The sequence below is a fragment of the Delphinus delphis genome, chromosome 14 (genome assembly GCF_949987515.2).
Source record: "Delphinus delphis chromosome 14, mDelDel1.2, whole genome shotgun sequence".
In the NCBI taxonomy this organism is placed as follows: domain Eukaryota; kingdom Metazoa; phylum Chordata; class Mammalia; order Artiodactyla; family Delphinidae; genus Delphinus; species Delphinus delphis.
In genome coordinates, this window is record NC_082696.1 from 75904980 (window position 1) to 75922043 (window position 17064).

General features: G+C 37.8%; 1 pseudogene; it reads right to left on the reverse strand.

The window, feature by feature from the left end:
• Nucleotides 1-11505: 11505 nt before the first annotated feature.
• The window catches only part of LOC132437179 (p53 apoptosis effector related to PMP-22 pseudogene), a 62127-nt pseudogene continuing 56568 nt past the window's right edge, over nt 11506-17064 (reverse strand).

The window sequence follows — 17064 nt, forward strand, 5'->3', positions numbered from 1 at the left end:
AAGTTAATATATCCATAGTTCAAAGGTAGAACACTGCCATCTCCCATTTAAAGAGAGGGTTGCTTCCCCCCCCCCCCCCCGCCGCCCCACAGAAGTAATGTGTGTTATATGTCAGTTTTTCCCAGAAGGCAGACTTTCCAGTCTGTGTAATTTTGACATTTACTTTAAAAACAGGTGTTTATAAATGTGAGTACAATCTTACGTATCACAAAAATAAATTTCTGTGTTAGAAAAGGATCATATATAATGAGAAAATAAGTGAGGTTATATCATTGTCATTCTCCTTAACTGTTACTCCCCAGCATTTTTACTGTCCCCAATGGGGAGTTTTCTATGTGCCATTTCACACACCTGTCAGTTAAATTAGACTTTCAAAGTCAACATCCACATTTTAGGATTACACTAGGATTTTCAAGGCTCCCTGAGAGAGACTCAGTCCCTGGAGTTGGGCCAGCTGACAGAGAGATTGTCTTAACACCATTGCAAGTATAGTTTGTAAAAGAAAATGCCCATTTCTTCTTACTTATTTGCACATTTCTCAAAAGATAGGAGAAATGCTTTTCAAAACTGCAAACTGGAAATCTATGTAACAAGAATGATCTTATAATATTTCTTGTACCTAAAGTGAACAGATGGTGATATAAGGAGCCATTTATGGCAAATGCTTAAAAGAATCTACACATGCCTTGTTTAAATGATGCGTGAAGTCATGACTCACATCCTCCCTGACTCTGTAGGAACATTCCACACATTAGCCTCTGACTGGTCATCCCATGTTGGTATAATCAGTTGAAATTTCAGGCTATCTTTTGCTCGCACGTGTGTTGATGGGACTGCAGTGATAGAGCAGCCCACAAAGGGTAGGTTACTTGGTCCAGAGGCTGTGCCCAGGGTACTTTTTTTTTTTAAACATCTTTATTGGAGTAAAATTGCTTTACAATGGTGTGTTAGTTTCTGCTTTATAACAAAGTGAATCAGCTATACATATATCCCCATATCTCCTCCCTCTTGCGCCTCCCTCCCTCCCACCCTCCCTATCCCACCCCTCTAGGTGGTCACAAAGCACCGAGCTGATCTCCCTGTGCTATGTGGCTTCTTCCTACTAGCTATCTGTTTTACATTTGATAGTGTATATATGTCCATGCCACTCTCTCACTTTGTCCCAGCTTATCCTTCCCCCTCCACGTGTCCTCAAGTCCATTCTCTAGTAGGTCTGCGTCTTTATTCCTTTATAAAATAAGGTTCTTCATGACCTTTTTTTTTTTTTAGATTCCATATATATGTGTTAGTATACTGTATTTGTTTTTCTCTTTCTGACTTACTTCACTCTTTATGACAGACTCTAGGTCCACCCACCTCACTACAAATAACTCAATTTTGTTTCTTTTTACGGCTGAGTAATATTCCATTGTATGTATGTGCCACATCTTCTTTATCCATTCATCTGTTGATGGACACTTAGGTTGCTTCCATGTCCTGGCTATTGTAAATAGAGCTGCAATGAACATTGTGGTACGTGACTCTTTTCAAATTATGGTTTTCTCAGGGTATATACCCAGTAGTGGGATTGCTGGGTCATATGGTAATTCTATTTTTAGTTTTTTAAGGAACCTCCATACTGCTCTCCACAGTGGCTGTATCAATTTACATTCCCACCAACAGTGCAAGAGGGTTCCCTTTTCCCCACACCCTCTCCAGCGTTTATGTTTGTAGATTTTTTGCTGATGGCCATTCTGACTGGTGTGAGATGATATCTCATTGTAGTTTTGATTTGCATTTCTCTAATGATTAGTGATGTTGAGCATCCTTTCATGTGTTTGCCAGGGTACTTTTGTAAACACACCTGGTTGTCTCTTGTAAACTCATGTGCTAATCGAATTTGGGATCGTGTGTGTAGATCCACACCTCCCCCCTGTGACTCACCAGCCCATTCTTGGTCTGTTGAATACTCTCAATGGGTTCAGCACCGGGCCGGGCTGTTTTTGTGGAGAAGCAGTTGTATGGTTCTTCATCTTTCTATCCTAGCCTTGCCCAACCTTAAGGTCCCAGAGTCCACTCTCTTTTCTCCTCTCTCTCAGAGACTTTCCAACAGAGTATAGCAAGTTGGGATAATCACACATGGGGAGCTTGCAATCGGATGGCATGAAGGTCCCCAACACTTTGGTAGATTTAAACGGCAAGCGTGAGCGTTCGAAATCAGAAAGACGAGTTTAAATGCATGTTTTGCAACCATGAGCAAGCTCCTCTGCAAATGTAATCATACGCACCTTTATGTTTGCAGGTAAAAATTAAATGGGATAATGCAATTGGTTCCAACCTTGACTGCATATTTGATCTATCAGGAGAGCTTAAAAAGACCTTTGCTCAGACCCTGTCTCAGACTAATTAAATTATGTTATCTGGAGTAGGGCCTGATAATCTTGTTTAAAAAATTCTCTCTGGGCAATTCTAATATGTGACCAGGGTGAGATACACTGAGAATAATTATATGAAACTCTAAGAACAATGCTTGGCACGTGCAGGATCCTTGGGTGTGAAAGGGGTCCCTGAATGCTATAGAAAGTCAAGTGCAATTGTTTTTTCACAGTTGTGCTTCTTGAAATTTAATGAGCCTGAGTCACCTGGGTTAAAATGCAGATTCTGATTCAGTAGGTCTAGGGTGGGGCCTGAGATTATGCATTTCTGACAGGCTCTCAGGAAACACCAATGATGCTCACCCATGGACCACACTCTGAGTATAACAGCTTAGTTATAGAGCATCTGTCATTTCCTAAGGAGATGTATATATCTATACCTCCAAAACAAAAGCAACATAAAACTTGCAGATGAGAAAATGTGCTTTTTAATGTACAATACATTGTTTTCCTGACTTGTTTACATGGTATTCATGGCTCAGCTTCAGAAGATATTGAATGCTTCCCCTTACATGCTTTTACCCAGATGCTTCAAATCCTGTCTACCCTAAAACAAACAGCTTACTTCTGGATCTTGGTCAGCAAAGCGTGACTCTCCGATTCAGTCCTTTGTTTTTACATCACTTCCAAATAAGGGCTTTGTCTTCTGTTTAAAAAAAAAAAAAGAATTAATTAAAAATACAAAACAAATGATAAAACAACAAATAAAAGAAATAACAATTGTGAGCATACGGCAAATGGCATGCTTTCCTTGTAATCTATTTCACTTAGTAAGCCCGGTTGGATTCCGTCTGTTAACAGACACGTACACACTTACATATTATGTAGAGTTCATCTTTTGTAAACACAAGTAACTATATAATCAAAGGTGAAAGCTCTGCGCTTTCCATCTATTATATTTTATTCTTATTACAGTTTAGAGACTTAATATCCTAGAGCAGTGATCTAGCAGCCTTTTGATTCCAGAGAAAACCTTTCCCCATGTTTTATTCCCAAAATACTTTGTGATTTTTTTTTGTTTTCAGTGGCAGTAATTTAAACTATTTGTGAGAAATGTTTGTCAATTTCTTGGTACCCACCCATTCAGCTGGAGACACTGTTGAGTTTCCTAAGCCTAGGTTGGGAACAAGAATCAAAGGATGCTCCACAAAGGATCCTGTCTTTTGTTTATTTATTTATTTATTTATTTATTTCTTGAGTGTTTAAAATGAAACGAATAGTGTCAGTATCCAACTAGGTTTTCATTCTACATTACAGAACATAGTTCACAGTCTTTCATCTCTTCCATGTGTAATCCTGATGCTTAGAGTTGGATTCCAGACATGTTGCTGGGAATTTAACTGCTTCACTTTAAAAGAGATTGGGGAGGAAGTAGCATTATTGAGGACTTACTCTGTGCCACATACTTTAAATAACCGCCCTCCCCCATTAGACCTTATGACACTATCGTGAATTGGGTATTATTTTTTTATGTTATCATCATCACAGTCATTATCATGAACAAGGTATTACAACAATTTCATCCAGTTCTGTGATTTAGAGAATTACGGCAGCAGCCCCAGTTGAATAATTTGTATCATTATACTTGGAAAGGAGATGTATTATCAGGTCTGTTTCGGTTAGTCTTTGAGAAGAGCATTTTCTAAATGCTAATCTGAAACAGTAAAGTAGAATAGAACTTTAAGGGTTTATCTATAAGTTCAGTGTTGTGTCTAGGGAACACAGGTTTCCTTATTGGTCTCCTCCCAAACTCTTGTCCCTCTCTGTCTGACTACAACCTTGACCATCCAGGGAACACATCATGGCCCCTGACCTCTTCCAAGGGAGTTGGTATGGATAAAAAGGTACATTTAAACTGCTGGATTTGGCAGTATTAAATATAAATGCTTTGGCTGTGATGAGTAATGCATGGCAGGAGGTATTTCCCTTTTATGGAAAGTTACTGAGCGATATACATATGTCAAAAACTTGGGTACTTGAGACATATGCCTATTTTTACATGGAGTCAAATTTCTGAGTGAAAAGTAAATTCAGGCAAGTAACAGGATATTTTCAGGTATTAGGGTTGTTTTCTCATTATATAGATAAAAACTTTTAAATTAATGCTCTTTTTTCTCTGTTTTTAAATTGTGTGTATTATTATCATAGCCCCTCTTTGCCAAGAGCTTTCCCTTTCGTTATTTTCCTCTCCCCTCTGTATCTTTCCCCAGAATTCTAAAACACTACCACTAACAACAAAAGCAGTAAATCTTGGAGACAAAAACTTATCAGTATTCACTAAACTGACATAAAACCAAAACACTTAGACTAGACATAAAAGAAAAAATTTGCTTCCATCAAGGAGCAAACATTACAATAGTGGGTATGGGCTGTGGAATCTCCTCTGTTTTGGATAAAAGAGATATATAAATTGGAGACAATTCTGCCCCCAATACTTTTTGCCCTGTGTCTTTGAGTATCATCACCCATTTTTAGTTGAAACAAAAAATACACAGCATAGAAACTTTGGTAAATTTGGAATTAGAATCTAGACCTAGGCTGACCTTGGCTCCAATTCCAGATTTACCACTTGCCAGTTCTGTGACCTTTACCACACTGAGCATCCGTTTCTTCAGGTGTTAATGTGGACCAAATAGTGTCTTATCCACAGATTTGTGATGAGGATTAAGCAAGCTGCCATGTGGCAGTGCTCAGTCCAGAGAGTGCTTAAAACATGGTAGCTGTTGATTGGATTCCCTCTGTTCAGACAGAATAAGCCAGGTGTCTATCCAGAGACCATGGAATTTTGAGTCAGAAAAACTGTTTAAACTTCTGTTTTTTCTCCTTATTAGTATGCAATTTGGAACATGCTATTTAATCCCTGTAAATGTCAGTTTTCCTATACCTAAAATAGGGCTACTATGTCCCTCTTGAAAAGACTTTAAGATTGCATTATATAATAAGTGCAGACACCTGAGACAGTTCTTGGAGCAATGTGATTGCTCAGTAGAACTTAGTATTCTATTCTGTCAGCTTCCTTTCCTGTCTTTAGGAGCAAGGGTCTGATATTATATGCTATGCTTCCATGTTAGTAACATCCCTTTTATTGTTTTTCTTTTTCCTAAAGAGGAAAAAATATTTTATTACAAGTTCTTCAAATGGAAGACTCTTTAAGCCTGATGCAATCAATCTCATAGACACTAGACGTACAACAGCATATATAAGTTACATGTAAGATCTCGGGTCACTCAGACATCCAAGGAAGGAAGTTGCCAACATCTGTAGTTCTGCTGGAAACAGTGAATGTTTTGGACCATTCATCACTGTGATCCCTTTTATTGTTGAGAGTGAGAACTGTACAGACATATGATTTGGAACCAGTTTTATTGATGCTATTGCAAATCAATTATATGCTGGGATTTAAGAGATTCTAGAAAACTTACCCTGTTTCCTGCCTGATGTTTATTAATTAAGGATTCATTTCCTTTGTTTTAAAATATAAATACTTCTTGAAGTTTTATTACATCCCATTAGCCATCAGTCCTTTACACCTTAATGTAAATGAGTTTCTGAGTGCTGTAGATTGTCGGAGCCCAGAACATTAAAATAATCTGATTTTTTTTTTTGCAGTAAAGTAAAACTTACAGGATAACATGGCAACAGAGTAGCAGAAAATAATATCGGTAAAAATACACTGCAACTTATTAAGCTTTTATGTTGCATTATGCACAGTGCTTAGTGTCTATATATTATATCATTTAATCCTCAAAACAATCCTAGGAGGAGGTGTAATCTCAATCTAAATAATAGGAATTCGGTTGAGAGAGAGTAATCTGTTCAAAGGTAGATCAAATACACATTAGAATCAGAATTCTCTTGTGCTCTTAACCATTGCATACCTAAAGCTATCATATCCCAAGAGCATTCATGGAGAACGTTCAACCACTTGCCATATATATATATATATATATATATATATATATATATATATATATATATATATATTTTTTTTTTTTTTTTTGGTACGCGTGTCTCTCACTGTTGTGGCCTCTCCCGTTGCAGAGCACAGGCTCCGGATGCGCAGGCTCAGCGGCCATGGCTCACGGGCCCAGCCGCTCCGCGGCATGTGGGATCTTCCCAGACCGGGGCACGAACCCGTGTCCCCTGCATCGGCAGGTGGACTCTCAACCACTGCGCCACCAGGGGAGCCCTAATATAATCTGATTTTTGAATATTAGGGGATAAGAAAGGACTGGTTTTGAGCTATAACTCAAATACTTCTAGATAGACGAGAAAGAGTAGCAGCATGTCACAAGCAGTCATGTGAGGGCCCCAGGGGAAGAGTGAAATTTAAGAGATTATTGAAAACAAAACTTACCTTCTTTATAGTTTTAGTTAACAGTATGGTTGCATTTTGTACTGTATATTTCTGTAAGATTTTTGATTATTTTAGATACCATGAGCATTCAAGTTTGCCAGAAGAAAACATAATTTGGGATGGTAAATATATCACTGTATTCAGCTAGAAAAACAGAACTGAGCACATATAAGCTGTCTTGCTGTGCTTCTTAATGTTCACTGTGGGTTTCTCCATATTAAAGGTGGCTGGCTGGTGTGTATTTCTAAGGGGAAAGACTCTGGCAGACACATGGAGGGGGCTTTCCTGGCCTCATGTAGATGCAGCCCCAAGTACCACAAGTATCTACTGAGTAGCTATTTGTCCACAATAACCCAAACCACTGTCCAGAAGCAATGAAATAATTTTAAAGGTCACTTAGTCTGCATTTAATCAAGTCTGTTTTCATCTTTGACTCCTAGTGTTACTTGGTGATGTTCATAAAACACAGATATTTGCTATAGCAACTGCCGCAGTCTAACACAGCAGGGCGGATGGACTGGCCAGATTATTTTCATTCACGAAGGAGTTCCCTCCCCTACCTTTAAGAAATGATACCTATGACCTATTTTAGATCAAAAGAAGGAACCGAAACAAGACAGGTAGGAGGGGCAAAGACAAGGTATAACCAAGATTCACACTTCCACAAACAACAGGATAATCACAATTACAGAAATTCTCCCCAAAGAGTGAGGGGTATGAGCCCCACATCAGGGTCCCCAGCCCAGGGGTCCTGTACCAGGAGGACAAAACCCCAGAATGTCTGGCTTTGAAAGCCAGCAGGGCTTGCATATGGGAGATCCAGAAGTCTGTAGGACACAGAGACTCCACTTTAAAGGGCAAACACAAAATCTCACATGTTCTGAGTTCCAGTGCAGAGGCAGCAATTTGAAAGAAGCCTGGGTCAGATACATCTGTTGATCTTGGACCGGAAGGAAGCCACTGGGATACCCCTTGGAGACATAGATGCCGACAGCAGCAATTTTTAGGGTACTCATTCTACCACAAGGACACTCCATTTCAGTGTCCTTTCTCTAGCTGGTTAGCACCAGGGGGTTACCTTCCTACCAGCAAGCCAACAAGAGTCCTGGGAAACCTGGGCCAAGCAGCCAATCATGCCAGAACCTGGACCCATCCTCCGGCAGGCTGGCATCAGCTCCAGGACCCACCAGTCCCCCAGGAAGCTGCCTCAGGACACAATCCTGCCTGCCAGTGGGCTGACAGCAGCCCCAGCCCTCGCCCTCCACCCCCAGGCCCTTTACCAGCCATGCCAGGACACAGGCCCACCTACTAGTGGGTCAGCAGCCATTGAATGAGGCGGGGCCTGGCAGCCAACTAGCCAAGGGCCAGCCCCACCTACCAGCACATGCATAGTGGTTGGCTCTGCCACTATAGAAAGGTGCATACAGTCCACATAGGGGGAACCCCTAGAGCATATAACTCTAGTGGCCAGAGGGAAGTGAGCTGCTGGGCCCATAGGACATCTCCTACATAAGGTCACTTCTCCAAGATTAGGAAATGTAACCTATCTACCAAATACACAGAAATAGACACAGAGAATTACAGAAAATGAGGTGGGAGAAGAATATGTTCCAAGCAAAAGAACAAGACAGAACTTCAGAAGAACTAAGCAAAGTGGAGATAAGCAATCCATCCAATAAAGAGTTCAAGGTAGTGATCATAAAGATGCACAGTGAACTCAGGGGAGAATCGATGAACACAGTGAAAAGTTTAACAGAGATTTAGAAACTATGGAGAAGAACCATACAGAGCTGAGGAATACCTTAACTGAAATAAAAAATACACTAGAAGGCATCAACAGGAAATTAGATGATGCAGAGGAATGGGTCAGTAAGCTAGAAGACAGAGTAGTGGAAACCACCCAAGCAGAAAAGAAAAAAGACTTTTTAAAAAATGAAGATAATTTTAGGGCTTCCCTGGTGGCGCAGTGGTTGAGAGTTCGCCTGCTGATGCAGGGGATACGGGTTCGTGCCCCAGTCCGGGAAGATCCCACATGCTGCGGAGCGGCTGGGCCCGTGAGCCATGGCTGCTGAGCCTGTGCATCCGGAGCCTGTGCTCCGCAACGGGAGAGGCCACAACAGTGAGAGGCCCGCATACCGCAAAAAAAAAAAAAAAAAAATGAAGATAATTTTAGAGACTTTGGGGACAATATCAAGTGTACTAACATTCACATTCTAGATGTCCCAGTAGAAGAGAGAGAGAAAGAGGTGGAGAACTTATTGGAAGAAATAATAGTTGAAAACATCCATAATCTGAGAAAAGAAACAGACATCCAGGCCTGAGAAGAACAGAGAGTCCCAAGCAAGATGAACCCAAAGAGTCCACACCAAGATACATTATAAATAAAATGGCAAAAATTAAAGATAAAGGGAGAATTCTCAAAGGATTGAGAGAAAAGCAGCTAATTAAGTACAAGGGAATTCCCATAAGACAGTCAGCAAACTCTTAAGGAGAAATTCTGCATGCCAGAATAGTGTGGCACAAAATATTGAAAGTGGTAAAAGACAAAAACCCCTACAAACAAGAATATTCTATCCAGCAAGGCTGTCATTCAGATTGGAAATACAGATAAATAATTTTACACACAAGCAAAATATACAAGAGTTCAGCACCACTAAGCTGGCATTATAAGAAATGTTCAAAGAATTTCTCTAAGCTGAAAAGAAAAGACCATAACTAGAAATACAAAAATTACAAAAAAAAGATCTCATAGGTAAAGGCAAAGATACAGTAAATGTAGTAGATCAACAACTCATAAAACTAATACGGAGGTTATAAGACAAAAATAGTAAAATCATCTATATATCCACAATAAGTAAAGGGATACACCAAACAAAAAATGTAAAATATGATGTTGAAAACATTGAACATGGGGAGAGTAAGTATGAAGGGTAGTTAGAATGTTTTTGAACTTAAGGGACCATTAACTTAAAATAATTATATATATACACAGGTTATTATATACGAACCTCATGGTAACCACCAACCAAAGCTATATAACAAAACTGTGTAACAACAACACAACAAAAAGAAAGGAATCCAAACGTAAGACTAACTATAGTCATCAAATCACAAGGGGAGTGAGCAGGGGAGAGAGCAGCAGAAGAAGAAAAGAACAAAGAATAACTCCAAAATCAAGCAGAAAACAATGAACAAAATGGCAATAAGTACATACCTATCAATAATTACCTTAAATGTAAATGAACTAATGCTCCAAGCAAAAGACATGGAGTGGCTGAGTGGATAAAAAATCAAGACATATATATGCTGCCTACAAGAGGCTCACTGCAGATCTAAAGACACACACAGACTGAAAGTGAGAATATGGAAAAGGTATTCCATGCAAATAGAAATGAAAAGAAATCTGGGGTAGTGATACTTATATCAGATAAAATAGACTTTATTTATTTTCAAGATTAGAACACTTGTTTTATTGGGAAAAGTTCATATTGAAAACTACAATTGCTCACTCTTACAACTTATAAAATAATAATTTGATATATAAAATGAATTGTTTTCACTATGTAAGTACAAAGGGTAAAAAAAATCCATATGGTGTATCATATATTTGCCATTCAGATAAATCTCACATCCCTGAATTCTCCTGTTGTATGTTTTGCATCAGATTTTAAAAATCTCTTTGTCAAGGAAAACCAGGTTTTTAACTAGATTAAGTTTTTGCTTATAGTTGCAATCTATTAGAAGCTGTGTCTATATGATTAGAGCCCAGTCAAAACTAAGATAAAAAACTCAAGCCATTTCTTGTCTTTAGCCTTTTTTAATGTTACTTTTGTTATAGGAACCAACTGCTGATGCTTTACTGAACAGCCTAATCCTATCCATCAGTCATGACCAGTCCATCTTTCAGTCTCATCTATTCTGGTACTAAATACACACATACACACACACACACACACACACACACACACACACACACACACACAAAACAGTACAGATTTATTAGTATAGCATTTTCCCACACTCCAACCCTATAAACCACTTTAAATGAGAAAATTTTATCTTAAAATTTTACTACTTAAGGAGGCCTTGCTACTGCAACAGGCTATGGCCATGAAAAAATACTTTCCTCAATGCCATATCAAGTTAACATGAAGCTTAGAAAGAAGTCACTTGTTAAGGTTATTAATTAGAAATTCTCACAAATAATACATATTTAAGAAATATTTTTGCTTTAAATAGCTGGAGGCTTGAAAAATATTTATTTATTGTACTTCTTTTAGAATATTGGGTCAGTAACAATTTTTACTAATATCTCCCTCTTTTCCTTAGTGCTTAATAGACCTAGTCCATTCCATCCGGGAAAAACAAAAACTTGATTAGGTTACTCAAATTGCTGAAGCCTTCTTATTTTTACCTTATAAAGTGGTATGTTTAATATTCACATTCTTTTACAAATGCAGTATAAATGGTATAGATAGTTATAAGAAAATATTGGCATCTTATAGATAATTAGTTGAAAGAGTAAGTCTTGTTTAACTCTACAAGACACATGTAAAATATGAATATAAAACTATAACACCATTTAAGAAACATTTTCTCCCAAATTATTTTAGCACTTTGCCTAGTTTAACTCTATGAACATTGCCATAAAAATAAGTTCAAATTATTCTGAGGAAAACAGTTTCTTTGTAGTCCATCTCAGTAGCAGTGATTTTCTTCTGCTCATTTCCCAACTTAGGTGGATGTGTACAAATACCTGGGCTTGGCATTTCCCTGAAGGCCATCTTCATAGTTGGGAAGGAAACAGAAGAAAGCACAGCCATCAGGATGATTGTGGCTGCCCATCTGAAGACTTAGGCCCAGTTATAGATGTAGTGACAGGAGGGTTGGTATGAGGTTGAAAGTCTAGGTGTACTTCACATGGTAAATTACAAGGGAGATGATCTGGAACACAGCAGCCAGGGCCAGGAAGCCACCATTCAGTCTCAGAAGGACAAGCATTTGGGATCCACAGAGGGCAAAGGAGAGGATGAAACAGATCACCAGGATGATAAAGCTGCAGAAGGGGTTGGTGGCAGCTCCCCTTCCCCACACGTACATCATGACGATCTGGCAGCCATCCTTGTAAGTCCTGCTGTAGCCACCCTTGTGAAAATATCACCATCACAGTGAGAATGTGTGGATATTGTCACTCGACTTAAGCCAGCTGTGGCTGGCCATCACGATGATGTCAAAGGCGATGGTGCTTAGCAGAAGCAGGTGCTGGCTAGGCTGCAGGACAGCATCATGTCAGTGCCAGTGTGAAGGAAAGGAGTACATGGGGATCAGACACCACTGGAGAGTGGCCCATGAGTGTGGGCAGCACAACAAAAATGCCAGAATAGACTTTAAAACAAAGTCTGTAACAAGAGACAAAGAAGGACATCACATAATGATAAAGGGATCAATCCAACAAGAAAATATAACAATTGTAAATATATATGTACCCAACATAGAAGCACATAAATACATAAAGCAAATATTAACAAACATAAAGGGAGAAATTGAAAGTAACAGAATAATTGTAAGAGACTTTAACTCTCACATACATCAATGGACAGACCATCCAGATAAAAATGCAATAAGGATATATTGGCCTTAAATGACACATTAGATCAGATGGAATATATATAGAGCATATATATATATATATATATAAAACATTGCATTCCAAAGCAGTAGAGTATATATATATATATATATATATATATATATATATATATATATATATATATATATATGAAACATTCCATTCCAAAGCAGCAGAATACACATTCTTTTCAAATGCACATAGGGCATTCTCTGGGATAGATCACATGATAGGCCACAAAACATATCTCAGTAAATTTAAGAAGACTGAAATCATAGCAAGCATCCTTTCTGACTGCAAGTGCATAAGACCAGATATCAACTACAAAAAAAAGTGGAAAAAACAAACGTGGAATCAAAACAATCTGCTACTAAGCAACCAGTGGGGTCATTGAAAAGTCAAAGAGAAAATAAAGAAATACCTTGAGTTAAATAAAAATGGAAACACAACATTCCAAAATGTATGGGATTTAGCAAAAGCAGTTCAAAGAGGAAAATTAGAGTGAAACAAGCCTACCTCAGGAAATAAGAAAAATCTTAAATAAGTGACTTAACCTTACACCTAAAAAAACAAGAAAAGGAAGAACAAAATATCCCCAAAGTTAGTAGAAGGAAGAAAATTATATTGATCAGAGTAGAAATAAAGAGACTAAATAAACAAGAGAAAGGATCAATGAAACTAAGAGGTGGTTCTTTGAAAAGATGAACAAAGTTAATAAAGCTTTAGACCAACTAATTAAAAAAAGAGGACCCAAATAAATAAAGTCAGAAATGAGAGAGAAGTTACAACTGACACCACAGAAATGCAAAGGATCAAAGATACTACTACGAACAATTCTATGCCTACAAATTGGAGCAACTAGAAAAATGGATGAATTCCTGGAAACATACAATCTCCCAAGACTGAATTAAGAAGAAATAAAGAATATGAATAGAATGATTACCAGTAGTGACATTGAATCAGTAATCAAAAAACTCCTAACAAACAAAAGTCCAGGAACAGAGGGCTTCACAGGTAAATTCTGTCAAACATTTAAAGAAGAGTTAACACTTATCCTTATCAAACTTTTCAAGAAAATTGAAGAGGAAGAATCACCTCCAAACTCATTCTATAAGGCCAGCATCACCCTGATAATGAAACCAGATAAAGACACCACACACACACACAAAAATACAGGCCAATATCACTGATGAATATAAATGCAAAAATCCTCAACAAAATATTAGCAAACCAAATTTAACAACACATGAAAAAGCTCATACACCATGATCAAGTGGGATTTATCTCAGAGATCCAAGGATAATTCAATATCCACAAATCAATCAATTCAGTACACCACATTAACAAAAGGAAGGATAAAAATTTCATGATCATCTCAATAGATGCAGAAAAAGCTTTTGGCAGAATTCAACATCCATTTATAATAAAAATCTCAAAAAACTGGGTAGTAAGGGAACATACCTCAATATAGTAAAGGCCACATATGACTAACCCACAGCCAACATCATGCTCAATGGTGAAAAGCTGAAAGCATTTTCTCTAAGATCAGGAATAAGAAAAGGCTGCCCATTCTCACCACTTGTTTTCAACATAGTACTGGATATTCTAGCCACAGTAATCAAACAAGAAAAAAAAATGTAAGAAATCCAAATTGGAAAGGAATACATAAAATGTCACTGTTTGCAGATGACGTGATACTATATATAGAAATCTTAAAGGCACCAACAAAAAACTATTAGAAACAATATTTCAGTAAAGTTTCAGGATACAAAATTAATATACAGAAATTGATTTTATATATATATATTTTTGGTTATATTTCTTTACAGTAACAATGAATTAGCAGAAAGAGAAATTAAGAAAACAATCCCACTTATAATTGCATCAAAAGAATAAAATACCTAAGAGTAAATTTAACCAAGGAGGTGAGAGACCTGTGCTTTGAAAACCATAAGATGTCAAAACAAGTTGAAATTGACACAAACATATGGAAACATATACCATGCTCATGAATTAGAAGAATTAATATTATTAAAAAGGGGCATTGGCAATCTACAGATTCAATACAATCCCTATCATAATACCAATGACTTTTTTCAAAGAACTAGAACAAATAATTCTAAAATTTGTATGGGAACACAAAAGATCCTGAATGGTCAAACAATCTTGTGAAAGAAGAACAAAACTAGAGGTACCCTGATCCCTGATTTCAAACTATACTCCAAAGCTACAGTAATTAAAACAGTATGGTGCTGGCACAAAACAAACACATAAATTAATGGAACATATTAAAGAGACCAGAAATAAACCCACACATATATGGGCAATTAATCTATGGCAAAGAATGCAAGAATACACAATGGGGAAAAGACAGGCTCTTATATAAATGATGTTGGGAAAACTAGGCAGCTACATGCAAATGAATCAAACTGGACTACTTTCTCACACTATATGCAAAAATAAACTATAAATGGACTAACAACTAAAATGTAAGACCTAAATCCATAAAACTCCTAGAAGAAAACATTGGCAGTATGCTCTTTGATATTTATCTTAGCAATAGTTTTTTGGATATGTCTCTTCTGGTAAGGGAAACAAAAACAAAAATACATAAATAGTTTTCACCTAACTAAAAAACATTTGCACAGCAAAGGAAATTATCAACAAAACAACAAGGCCACTGACTGAATGGAAGAAGATATTAACAAGTGATATATCTGATAAGGGATTAATATCCAAAATATACAAAGAACACTTACAACTCAATATCAAAAAATCAGGGGCTTCCCTGGTGGCACAGTGGTTGAGAGTCCACCTGCCGATGCAGGGGACACAGGTTTGTGCCCCAGTACGGGAAGATCGCACATGCCGCGGAGTGGCTGGGCCCGTGAGCCGTGGCCTCTGAGCCTGCGCGTCTGGAGCCTGTGCTCCACAAACGGGAGAGGCCACAACAGTGAGGCCCGCGTACCGGAAAAAAAAAAAAAATCAAACAACCCCATTAAAAAACAGGCTGAGATGCAAGAGGGAAGAGATAGGGGAACATATGTATAACTGATTCACTTTGTTATAAAGCAAAAACTAACACACCACTGTAAAGCAATTGTACTCCAATAAAGATGAAAAAAAAAAAAAAAAAAAGGCTGAGGACCCGAAGAGACATTCTTACTAAGAAGACATACAGATGGCCAACAGGCACATGAAAAGATGCTCAACATTACTTATCATCAGGGAAATGCAAATCAAAGTCACAATGAACTACAACCTCACAAAAAGACATCAGATGATTAACAACAAAAAGATAAGAAATAACAAGTATTGGTAAAGGTGTGGAGAAAAGAGTACCCTTGTGCACCGTTAATCGAAATGTAAATTGGTACAGACACAATGGAAAACAGTATGGAGGTTACTGAAAAAAGTAAAACTACCATACAATCCAGCAATTCCACTTTTGGGTATCTTTCTGAAGAAAACAAAAACACTAATTTGAGAAGATATATTCACCATTATGTTCATTGCAGCCTTATTTACAACAGTCAAGATATGGAAGCAACCTGTGTCCATTGATAAAGAAGAGGTTGTGTGTGTGCGTGTGTGTGTGCGTGTACAGGTATATGGATATACAAATATATTAACATTTTTTATTAGATTCTTTACGGGGATCCCCAGAAAGTTAAGAATAATTGTTAACAGAGAGCAAGAAAATGTAGGGTTATTGAAAAATGTGGTTGAAATGCTAAACCCCTCCTCTTCCTCATTCTTTAAGTCCCGGTCACCTTTGAGAATCTTTTCGGATTCTTCCAGATGGAGGTATTTGTCTTGCATTTATGCTGTGTTTGCAGTCTTTCTACCACATGCTGCGTGGATGGTAATGCTGCAGGTGTACAGATGGGTTTTCGGGAGTGTTCAACAGTATCTTAAGAGAATATAAGGTGCACTTGGCCCGCACATTCTTCCTTTCTTAGAGGTTTTAATGTTCTTCACCATTGCATTCCAGAGCCTGGCACAGTGCTTTGCACTTTGTAGGAACTACTTAAGTGCTCAGTAAATGAATGCATGAAGAATGAATGAATGAATGTTTCACCTTGCAAGATAATGCTTAGTAAAATATTTTTCAACCACATAGTTTTGTAAAAGTCTTTTAGTTAAAAGCGTACAAGTGAAAGAAAAATGTGTTACCTTAAAAGAGAAACTGCCTATCTGTTCTTAACAAACTACTGCAAGATGCTGAATCGTCAAAAAAGGCTAAGTGATATTACTTACTCAGGATGAAAAGTGCACTAATACATTCTAAGAAGATTTTCAACAGGAAAGTTCACAATTTAAGGTCATGGTACTTTAAGAGCCAAATACCTCTCAGCACCAGAAAGCAAAGTTAAATGGGCAACCTCATTTTCTATGCTTTCTGCACAATTGTACTTCCATTGTCATTAATGTTTTAAATACAAATTTCCATACACTGGTCCTTCATGGGATCACATTTTCCTTCTAGAAATGCCTACTGTACTTTTGCACAGGATGGTGAAGGAAGATTTTTCTGAAGGGATGAGGTTATGATGAACTAAATGAGTCGTATGGAGGGAAGCCTAAAGCAGGAGGGAAGCTTGGCAGGAGCTAGGGTGGGAAGGCCATGCCCCCCAGAAGGAAGGCATTGTTCTGGCTCTTGT